General features: G+C 41.9%; 1 long non-coding RNA gene across 1 annotated transcript in view; it reads left to right on the top strand.

Annotated features, from left to right (window-relative positions):
- LOC135100832 (uncharacterized) overlaps nucleotides 1-12310 on the top strand; it is a 214526-nt gene that overhangs the window by 113100 nt on the left and 89116 nt on the right. The window contains exon 3 of the long non-coding RNA XR_010268931.1: nucleotides 8144-8234. This is a non-coding gene — a long non-coding RNA (uncharacterized LOC135100832). The remainder of the gene's footprint in view (nucleotides 1-8143; nucleotides 8235-12310) is intronic.

Here is a 12310-nt window from a genome sequence, read left to right as displayed (position 1 = left end):
CTCTCTCTCTCTCTCTCTCTCTCTCTCTCTCTCTCTCTCTCTCTCTCTCTCTCTCTCTCTCTCTCTCTCTCTCTCTCTCTCTCTCTCCTTCTCACCCCTTTTTCCATCTTTCACATATATATACTCCTTTATCCTCTTGCTATTCTCTTTCCCTTTCCATATTTTTTCCTTCATTCATCCTTTCACTTTCTCCCATTCCCTTTGAAAGTACAAAACCTTATAACTTGGGAAGCGTAAACGGAACAAGACCTGACCAGAAGTGAAAAAAATAAAAAGTTGGTTAAAACAAAACCGAAATCCGTGGTGAGGCGAGGGTTTCCGTGGTTTAGTGGGTTTCAGACTCACCCAGCAGAGTCTCATACCTCCTAAGACTGGGTTCGAGTCCCTACACCGGCCTCTCCCCGTATGCCTCACCCTTTCCTTCGACATTTTATTATTTCTTGAAGATTTTTATTACCATGCAATCACCACCTCTACATTACTACCACTACACCACCACCGCCACCATCGCTACCTCACCCATCATTTGTAGTATTACTGTTGTTGCTGCTACCTTCTCATCAATCATACCGCCACTACCATCGCTACTACTACTGCCACTACTACAACCACTACCACTGTTTCTGCTGTTGTTGCTGCTGCTGTTACTGCTCCTGCTGCTGTTACCAATTGCCATCACTACTATAATTTATAGCGCTACTACTACTACTACTACTACTACTACTACTACTACTACTACTACTACTACTACTACTACTACTACTACTACTACTACTACTACTACTACTACTACTACTGCTGCTGCTGCTGCTGCTACTCTCTCTCTCTCTCTCTCTCTCTCTCTCTCTCTCTCTCTCTCTCTCTCTCTCTCTCTCTCTCTCTCTCTCTCTCTCTCTCTCTCTCTCTCTCTCTCTCTCTCTCTCTCTCTCTCTCTCTCTCTCTCTCTCTCTCTCTCTCTCTCTCTCTCTCTCTCATTTCCTTCTCGTTCCATTGCCAAGTCTATTTCTCGAGCAGGTGACTGGCGGCTCCTTGGCGGCTGTCCAGTTCTTGTGCTGATCATGCCTTCCCTTTATCTCCCTTCCTTGCCCATGACCGATGTCCAAAACACACACACACACACACACACACACACACACACACACACACACACACACACACACACACACACACACACACACACACACACACACACACACACACACACACACACACACACACACACACACACACACACACACACACACACAGAGAGAGAGAGAGAGAGAGAGAGAGAGAGAGAGAGAGAGAGAGAGAGAGAGAGAGAGAGAGAGAGAGAGAGAGAGAGAGATACACAGGGCGCAATAGACCTTGCGGTCATCACGAGGTGACCTTACCTAAGACTGCTAAGTTGATAGTAAAAGAAAAGGACAGCAAAGCAGAAGGCTGTCTGCCTTCCTCCACTCCGTCTGGCATAAGCCTTACAGGAAACAGGTCGGAAATAAATACCTCACGAGGTTGGAGAAGTAAAAACCCGAAGGAAATTTTATAGGAAAGAATTAATACAGATGAAATAAGGTGCCCCCATTTCCTGGAGGCAAGAAGGTAAATCTCTAACAAGAGAGAGAGAGAGAGAGAGAGAGAGAGAGAGAGAGAGAGAGAGAGAGAGAGAGAGAGAGAGAGAGAGAGAGAGAGAGAGAGAGAGAGAGAGAGAGAGAGAGGGGGGGGAAGAGAGAAGCGAAGAACAAGAAGAGATGAAACATATTTCAAGTGCTGTATTATTAGTTTCTCATGAAGTGATTCTCTCTCTCTCTCTCTCTCTCTCTCTCTCTCTCTCTCTCTCTCTCTCTCTCTCTCTCTCTCTCTCTCTCTCTCTCTCTCTCTCTCTCTCTCTCTCTCTCTCTCTCTCTCTCTCTCTTTCCTTCATACACAAATTGGTCTGATTGGAAACTAGCACCCTTTTTACAAGCTGTTGTGAAGTGCATGCAACACTGTCACATTCATAAAATGATACACTGGGATTATACGTGTCCTGACGTGTTTTATTTATAGGAGACACGTCATCGGAGTCACTTGATTTGAAAACGGAAGGAAGAAAAATCTATATCTCGACAAGATGATTTCAAAGCATCATAGACAAAAAAAGTTTAGGTAATACATTTTATTTTGTTTTTATTTTTTGTTTATTCCGACGAGTAGTGAGGAATAGTCGTTTCAATATTTCATTTATTCGGTTCGTACATAAAACTACTTGAAGCTTTCCCGTCTGAAAAGTATCGTCGCTCATTTTTTTTTATCATTCTGTTTGATTAAAATATTGTTTTGCGATCATGTTCATCTTTATTTTTTGAGCTTAACGTGTTGTATCTTTTTTCTTTGCGTCATGCTCTTCATCTACACCTTGCACTACGAGAACAACAGTAATGTGCTGGAGAAATACGAGTTTTAGAGATCATTTCACGTTGAATGATCATAGTTTATCTCCTAGATTTCTCCCTTAGTGCGCTGAAAAATAGACGGACCGATAAAACGGACACACCAAGCTCACTCAGTAATATAGGTAATATTTCACACCTTTTCTGTGTTGCATAATATTGTATTTAATATGACAATGAATTAAACACAAAGAAAGGAAGACTAATAAAGATAAGAGGTGGGGATGAAGAGGTGCTTCAAGTGTGTATAGAGGGATGAGAGAGAGAGAGAGAGAGAGAGAGAGAGAGAGAGAGAGAGAGAGAGAGAGAGAGAGAGAGAGAGAGAGAGAGAGAGAGAGAGAGAGAGAGAGAGAGAGAGAGAGAGATTAATTTGATATTCATAGTTTGACTTTAGAATTTTTCCTGTACTAGATTATAACTTTTTGTCTATGAATTGTAATGATGATGATGATGATGATGATGATGATGATGATGATGATGATGATGATGTTAATAATAATAATAATAATAATAATAATAATAATAATAATAATAATAATAATAATAATAATAATAATGATATAAAAAAACAACAACAATACGCTAAAAGAGAACTATACGTAATGAACCACTTGCCTCCTGTGCTGTGTTAATAAATGCTGCAGTTGGTCAGGAGCTGCTTTGGGCCGCTGAGACCACTCTCCTAATTGGTTAAGCTTCTTGGGCACACTCACTTCTACTTCGCCAAGCTCTCCTCCTCCACCTCCCTCTCCTGATCCTCCTTTGCTCTTCCCTTCCTCATTGTCGTCGTCTTATCATCTTACGACTCCTATGTTAGATCAAATAGTGAAGCTTCTTATAAACAGCCTCGTAGGGGACAACAAGCTTGGTTTTCTTTGTTTTATCTTAGTCTATTTTCATTTCTTGTTATTGTCGTCATCCTTCTCGTTCTTTTCGATCTTCTTTTAGTCATCCTTTTCATCGTCTTCGTCACAGTCGCCGTCTCCTTTTTCTTCCTCTTCCTCCTCCTCATCCTCGTCTTCTTCCTTATCTTCTTCTAGTTTCTCCTGTTCGTTCCCTTCGCTTCACTTGGTCTGATCAACATTTATCTAATGTACATTCCCCGTAACTTTCAGTGTCTACATGTTTAGTTCCGTTCGTTCCTTCGTTTCTTGGTTCAATCCCTTGTTTTTCTTGCAAGAAAGACGAAATTTTTTTCTACATATACTTTATCTCTTGTTTTTATTTCTGATATAAAAAGTTGAGGATGCATTAATTTTATTTTCTCCATTGCGATAAGAAACGTAGATAGAATTTTCCCTTTAATACAGTACCAAGATTGTGAGATGAGTTCTGCATAGTTTTTTGTATGAAGGCATTGTATAGGTACCGTGAGCATATTACCTTTCATGAAGCTTAAAAGGACGTAGCAAAGGCATTAAGTAAGACTGCTACACAGTATTGAGTAATGTGGCAAAGTGGAGAGGTGGTATTGAAACCCGGCTGGATGTTCCCCGAGAGTTTTACGCTGCTCGCTGCTGTGAGGAGACATTGATGGGGTGAGAATATTTCCATCTCAGTAACAGTTATGTTTCATATTTCAAGCTTTTTAAGTCGATTCAAGTGCTCTTATAATAGAAACGTCATATGCAGATTGATACTGCGAAAAGATTGCCATTAGGAAAAGTGTATTACGGAAAAGATATTTTTTCTTTGTGCCTTATGAATTAAGATGTAATACGAATATAAGAAACAAAATAACAGGATAAGAAAAGGCTGCATTTGTTCATTTATATAATTTTTTACGTTATTTTCACATGCCCCTTACTAATAAAAATGCAGTTATTGTCTAAAAACGTTACGTATATATATATACATCTACATTTCCTTTCCGTCGTGCTGACCAGCCTGACGATGCGTAGGTGCCGGAGTCGTGTTCTCCCTGATGCCTCACAACTGTCATTCGTTTAGTGTCTTTCCAACGAGGTCTTTACATGCTGTTAAAGTTCATGTCACGTCAGCAGCTATGAAGTACTCTTGAAAAATTACAAAGGGTTTTTGTTGATTTTTGTATATACAGGGAGATAGACAGGCAGACACACAGACGGACAAACAGAAACAAAGAAACTCGTAATATCTTGTTAGCCTCGTCACTATTTTTTATATTCTTTTATCTGTTTGTCAGTATGTATCAGCCTCCTCCTCCTCCTCATATAGTGACCAGGTGTACAGCAATAATAATAATAATAATAATAATAATAATAATAATAATAATAATAATAATAATAATAATAAAAATACCTTTGGCTGATCCGGTTGCCACGATTCCGACGTCTTAGGCACTGTCATTCTGTTACTCTGGCTAGATATTCGACTCCCTGTCCTTGCGATGGCCTCTCGTGGCTAAAGATTTGTTTCAGCTCATTTTCTCAGTGTTTCCATGGATGGCCCAAGGATAACTATACACTTCTCTTCCTCTTCTTTTTTTCCCTCCGCCATCAAGTAAAGGAGACGGTGATTACTTCTCAGTCATTTTGTTTCCTTCCACAACACCCACGACATGTACTGTTAGTGATCATGGTTTATTCATTCACCTTTTTATTAATTATTGTTATTCTTTTTTTTTTTTTTTTCTTATTTATTTGTTAGAAGAAAATCGCTTCTCCTTTTAATAAGATTTTTTTCCCCTCACTAAGCATTCCTAATACTGGATTATAACTGAAGGTGTGTGTGTGTGTGTGTGTGTGTGTGTGTGTGTGTGTGTGTGTGTGTGTGTGTGTGTGTGTGTGTGTGTGTGTGTGTGTTCATGTCTGTCTGCCTGTCTGTCTATCTCCCTGTCAGTCTCTGGGAAGCAATCTTGATATTCATGGCACATTGCATACGTGATTATACACTTGAGAGAGAAAGAGAGAGAGAGAGAGAGAGAGAGAGAGAGAGAGAGAGAGAGAGAGAGAGAGAGAGAGAGAGAGAGAGAGAGAGAGGGAGAGAGAGCATGTGTGTGTGATTTGAAAGCGCTTTTAATTCATAATCTGTTGATAAAATGAGGCCAATATTCCAGTATTTATTATACTTGCAGAGATTAAGTGTCATCGTGGTGCGGTGAGATATTTATGACACTTGAAAGAGCAATTTATGGTGATCAGTCTTCCCTCCATACTTGTGCTCCGTGAGGGGATGTGGAGCTATTCTAGATAATGTGATTACCTTTATGCCTTTTAGATTGTCATTTTTTTCTGGTTAATCATGGAATGTATTGACAGTGAGGTTTATGTAGTGCTGAAATATTATGTAACAAAGTCTTGAAACAAAATGTGTTCATCTGGCACGTTTTCGTCGGTCGTGGATGGTGGATTTATTTGCATGAGTTGTTTTTATAAATAATAAATTAATTGCAGTGAAACAGTGACCTCGTTTGTTGGATCAAACTCTCTTGACTCTTTGTGTGGAGCAGTGGCTTCCTGCACCATTCCAGTGACAACAGATTTAGGGCTTTTATGGCGCATGAGAGCTACTGGGTTTTGTGTGCCATTAATTCCGTGACTAACAATCAATGCAGCGACCAGTATTGTGTCTGAAAGTTAATTAATGAAAATTTTGTTTTTAGTTAAGGTGATATTAACGTCAGACATATGTGTCAGCGAAATTCCTGCCTTTGAATGCAATGGCGGCGCTGCCAAAATATGCGCAGTATAATACGGTAATTACCACAATGATAAGGAAAACAAACAACATTCTAAATAAGGCTGCCGCGCCGGTCACGTCAAGGCGCCCGTCCGCCGCGTCCTCTCTCTTCGGGTCAATAATTGGGATCCGGGATTCCCAAACTCAGGAGAACCTGAGCGCCGCTGCTTGCCGGCCAGGACTTCGATACTCTTGAGTCTCGAGTCTTCCCACCACAGGTGATCGCAAGCCGTCCAAGAAGTGATAAACCCGTCTCACGCCTCACGCTCTACCGCGCCAAGGCGGCGGGGTCATCGTCCCACTCCTGCACTAAGGTGTCGCCGTGACCTTCCTGCTGTAAACTAATTCTGTAATTATGCCCTCTACGTTAAGCCCTTAAGCCCTGGAAGTGGTGCTTACTCAAGGATAATGGCGCACCCCGATCAAAGCGAGTGTCAGCGGCCCACAGACACACACAGGTCAGAATGCGTCTTTCAGCAGGGTTGCCAGATAGTCATTGCCTTAATATCTTGCCTTGGGGTTTAGTAGCGGCATGGCATCGACTTACACATTGTTGAGTGACTGGTAAGCCAAGCATCAGATGCGAGGCGTTTAGCTCCCTTTGTCTTGAACATCGAAGTGGATATGTTTCACTGCTGTAAATGTACGTTAAGCGCGCGCGTATTCCAGTATAAAGGCTCCACAACAAAAATAAAAATCAAGATCAATAAACCGATGAAACCTCTGCTCTGGTGAAAACTGCCGAGATTTTCCCTGCGGACAGATTAGAAAATTGGCTAATGATGAGCTGCGAGGGAGGGAGAAGGGAGGGAGAAGCAGTCACCCCGTGCTTCATCCTTTCCCCTCCCCTCCCCAGCCGCTCTCACCTGACTCACACTGTTACGTATGATCAGGAGAGCTCCGTTACGCATCACCTGCCCCACCTTCGTGACTGGTGTACGTCTCCTCACACAACAATGCCCAGCGCAGCGACACCGGTGGCTGGGCGGGCAGGAGAGCCCTTCACGTCCCAAGGGGTCGCTTTAACATCCTCTTCCTCCTCCTCCTCCTCCTCCTCCTCCTCCTCCTCCTCCTCCTCCTCCTCCTCCTCCTCCTCCTCCTAATCCTCCTCCTCCACCGATTCTTCTTGTTCTTCTTCTTCTTCTTCTTCTTCTTCTTCTTCTTCTTCTTCTTCTCTTCATCCTTCTCCCCTGCTTCCACTGTTTCTCGTCTAGCCCTCAGCGTCAACCAGAACCTTAAGAGCGTGAGTTTTACCCGTAACTGTGAAGCACGAGTAGGCAGGCTTCCTCCACATTAAGACCGCCCTGTAATTCTTCCCTGCGCATTGGAACAAACAAACAGCGGGGTCAGGAGTAGAGGCGCGGGTGTAGTGTCTGGAGTGGAGGGTGTGTGGGTGGTGTGGAGGAGGCTATAGTTTGTTGAGGAGACGTGAAGAGCCAGGAAGGGTGATGAGTTTGTCTGTTGTGTTTGGGATGTGTCAGGCTTAGAACGTGGAAGGAGCGGCGTAACTGATGTTTTTGTTGTTTGTTTATCGATATGCATGTAAAGTAGTTCATAAATATTGCAGTTTACATGTTTATAAGTTAAGTTTCGTGGCTTGATTATTCTTACATCTTATCGCTGCTTTTCTGATCTTTTCTCTCTCTCTCTCTCTCTCTCTCTCTCTCTCTCTCTCTCTCTCTCTCTCTCTCTCTCTCTCTCTCTCTCTCTCTCTCTCTCTCTCTCTCTCTCTCTCTCTCTCTCTCTCTCTATTCTTTCGTCTCCGTCTTATTTTTTTTTTTTGTATTTCTATGTTCATTCATTTTTTTCTTTCGTTTTCTTTTTCTTATGTTTTCCCTCTATTCCTCCTCTTATTTTCCTTCTTTCGTACATTTAAATTACCTCCTTTCCTCTTTCCTCCAACGTTATACCTTCTTCCTTAAACCTTTCCTTCCTTGTCCTAGAATGGTAAGAAATAAGAAAATATATAAAGCTCCATCAGTCATTACAACCTTGCATCTTTTGTATCTATAAAATACAAACCCTTATTCTCCCAACCCATGTGGTGACTTTGTGTTCTTCTTGTGTTGCAGCTGCACTCTGAGTACCGCAGCACTTACCGCTGGCACGAGTATAAGCCTCAAACCCAGAATGAAGTCATCAGAAAGCCGCCAACGTCACAAGGTAAGCTGCGTTCACCCGTCACCCCCGTCACCGTCACCCTTCCCTTCCACATGTCTTGTCTGTCACTGTATTAGATATATATTTATTGACAGCAGTTTATATCTTCATCAGCCATTTAATTTAAGCTTATGTGTACAGCATGTTATGGAAAATCTTTGTGTGTATGTGTGTGTGTGTGTGTGTGTGTGTGTGTGTGTGTGTGTGTGTGTGTGTGTGTGTGTGTGTGTGTGTGTGTGTGTGTTTACCTAGTCGTATATATTAGAGGGTGAGCTCTATTGCTGTGGTAATGTCTCCGTATCTGTATTTGTTCAGTTTTTCCCGAGAGAGAGTAAGAGAGAGAGAGAGAGAGAGAGAGAGAGAGAGAGAGAGAGAGAGAGAGAGAGAGAGAGAGAGAGAGAGAGAGAGAGAGAGAGAGATTAAACAAAGACAGACAAAAGCCACACACCCATTCAACTTGCCCACACACACACACACACACACACACACACACACACACACACACACACACACACACACACACACACACACACACACACACACACACACACACACACACACACACACACACACACACACACACACACACACACACACACACACACACACACACACACACGGTATCAAGCAGCGGCAGACGGGCTGGCAGACACATAAGGGAGGGCGATGAGAGATATAAATACTGTGGAATCTGGCATCCCAAGCAATCTATTAGAAAGCACTCACCTCTTTCTCTCCCCCTTTACTCCCTCCCTCCTCCTCTCCCTCCTTTCTCTTGCCCTCCACGCTTCTTCCATTCCTTCTTTTGTACTTTTTTTTAGTTAAGTTATTCCATCGTTTATTTTATTTCCACCCTATCACTGTATTACAAGCGTCTCTCTCTCTCTCTCTCTCTCTCTCTCTCTCTCTCTCTCTCTCTCTCTCTCTCTCTCTCTCTCTCTCTCTCTCTCTCTCTCTCTCTCTCTCTCTCTCTCTCTCTCTCTCTCTCTCTCTCTCTCTCTCTCTCTCTCTCTCGCTTTCGCTTTTGCCCTTGACTTGTAGTGTGTGTGTGTGTGTGTGTGTGTGTGTGTGTGTGTGTGTGTGTGTGTGTGTGTGTGTGTGTGTGTGTGTGTGTGTGTGTGTGTGTGTGTACGGAATGTAAAAAATTTAAAAAGTGAACCAAGAAAAATGTTTCTGGCCAAACTTATGGAATGGAACACTTTGTCTCTCTAATTAAAATGGGCTTCGTTTGCACACTTAGTAATGGCCACCATAAAAGTTATATTATATACCTTTTTTTCACGTTTTTTTTTATTATTGTTAATGGGTGTAGTAGTATTAGTAATGCTAGTAATAGTAGTATTAGTAGTAGTAGTAGTAGTAGTAGTAGTAGTAGTAGTAGTAGTAGTAGTTGTTGTAGTAGCAGTAGTAGCAGCAGGTGTAATACGTAGTAATAGTAGTAGTAGTGGTATTAGTAATACTGGTAGTTCTATTATCAATAGCAGTATGATCAGCAGCACCAGCACAAGTAGCAACTATACCAGCCCCAACAGTAGGAGTTGTAGTGGTAGTAGAAGTAACAGCAGCAGCAGCAGCAGCAGTAGCAGTAGTAGTAGTAGTAGTAATAGTAATAGTAGTAGTAATAGTAGTAGTGAAAAGTAATAGTAGAATTAGTAAAAGCAGTAATCGTAGTAATAGCAGCAATAGCAGCAACAGCAATATCATTATTTAGCATCACCATTTCCATTGACTTTAAAAACTACTGGTAATAGCGACTCTGGCCGTGGCAAAAGTAGAATCGATGTGAAAGAACGTGAAGAGCGATAACTGTGGAAATACCGGAGATGGCGCCGATGTCAGTGCTAATGGTAAACTGGTAGTGGCAGCGGGTAGGCGATAGAAAATTATAGTATCCGAGGTAACGGCGATAGTGGAAGTTGCAGTGGTGATGGCAGGGCAGGTGGAATTGATATGAAAGGTATGATCGTAACTATATCTAAAGGACGCTGTAGAGTCCTCTGGTGGCGAGTTGCATCGTCAGGAACAGCAATTTAGTGCCATCAAAGCCAGCCCAGTGCGATATTGACCTCCATCCCCCTCTACTTACACACACACACACACACACACACACACACACACACACACACACACACACACACACACACACACACACACACTGACGCTGCCCTTTATCATCCAACTTGACAAAGAAAAATATAGAGAAGTATGAAGAGAAGGAAGAAGGTGATGAGGATAAGGAGAAGGATAGAGAGACGGAGAGAGAAAAGAAAAGAAAAATAATGGAGGTCTGAACACGGCTTTATCTAATGTAGTTGTTGTTGTTGTTGTTGTTATTGTTTTTGGTTGTTGATGTATGTAGTGTTTGTCGTCATTCTCCTCCTCCTCCTCCTCCTCCTCCTCCTCCTCCTCCTCCTCCTCCTCCTCCTCCTCCTCCTCCTCCTCCTCCTCCTGCCTCTGCGCCTCCTCTTCCCTCTCAAAGTCCCCTCGTTACCCCGGGTGTGATCGCCTGTGCGGGTCATTAGCCTGGTGCACGCGGGAAACGAGCCTGTAATTACGTCGCAAGCCACCTGTCCTCGGCTCCTGCGTGAGAGAGAGAGAGAGAGAGAGAGAGAGAGAGAGAGAGAGAGAGAGAGAGAGAGAGAGAGAGAGAGAGAGAGAGAGAGAGAGAGAGAGAGAGAGAGAGAGAGAGAGAGAATAGACTTGTAGCGTTCATTGTCACTGCCACGTTTCTTTCTATATTTAGTTACCCATTTTCTCTCGTAAATTTAGAGAGAGAGAGAGAGAGAGAGAGAGAGAGAGAGAGAGAGAGAGAGAGAGAGAGAGAGAGAGAGAGAGAGAGAGAGAGAGAGAGAGAGAGAGAGAGCCCACTCCTTGTCACTTCCACGTTTTATTCTATATTTAGTTAACATTTTTGATATTTTTTGTTGGATATTACTACAGAAAATGTATATATATATATATATATATATATATATATATATATATATATATATATATATATATATATATATATATATATATATCTTTTCTTAATAATCTTGTGAAGAGCTGCGTTTTAATTACGAGGAGATACAAAGTTGTTAAGCCAGTAATTGAAGCCCTGAGAATAACGGTGTGTATTTAATCTTAGTCTGATAAAGTCTCATATCGTGGCAGGCAATTAACGTGCATTCCCGCCAGGTGGAGGTAATGCTAACTTGGGATATGTTTTAAAGACGTGTTAGGACGGTAAATAGAAAACTATGTACTTTATATTTTTCTTTTGAATAATTATCGTAAACTTAAAGATTCATTAACTCGAATGTGTTCATACTTAGGAGATGAAAATATAGCGAGCCGAAGAGTCGTTTTATCGGTGTGTTCAGGCGAGATGCAGAAAACGATGTGTGTGCATTTCTTTGATTAATCATCTTAAACTTATAAATTCATCAATTTTTCTTAAAGTGCATGCTTCCAGTGGAGATGCATCAGTCTAAAGAGGTGTTTCATATGTGTGTTGCAACGTTATATAAGGGATAATTATTTGTATCTTTTCGAATAGACTTTTTAAAATTACGTATATCAAGTAAGAGAGCCTTTAATGAAATTCCTAATAACTTTAATATGTTTAGTATATTTCGCTACTCTTATATACGCCCCTTCATTACAACGCTGTCTTGGCGCGGTGAAGGGGCCTGTGCATTCATGTTGACCAGGGGGAGCCAGACTGGACAGGGAGAACCATTCCAGGCAGATCCACTAAGATGAGTCAGAGCAAATGTGTTCCCCCGCCAAGACGCCCTAATCCAGCCCGGCGTGGTGTTTGCCTTGACCTCCGCGCCGCTCAGGGAGCCTTTGTCCCTTTGTCCTGCTGCTGACTCGCCGGCTGATGGTGATATACACACATCACAAAGTGGTTAATATGAAGCTCTCAGGCACAGAGATGGATTTAGTCTGGTATAACTTCAATATCTTTCATAAATTGTCTAACAAATGATAATAATGTTGAAAAGAAAAAAATGCACGAGCATTTTTTTTTTTTTCATTTCCTCTAATCCTACATTTTAAGTTTCATTTAAAGGTTTTCCTAGAAAACGTAA

The sequence above is a fragment of the Scylla paramamosain genome, chromosome 5, assembly GCF_035594125.1.
Source record: "Scylla paramamosain isolate STU-SP2022 chromosome 5, ASM3559412v1, whole genome shotgun sequence".
Taxonomy (NCBI): Eukaryota; Metazoa; Arthropoda; class Malacostraca; order Decapoda; family Portunidae; genus Scylla; species Scylla paramamosain.
Note: the sequence above shows the minus strand (reverse complement) of the source record. Positions and strands in the feature narration are given on the sequence as shown.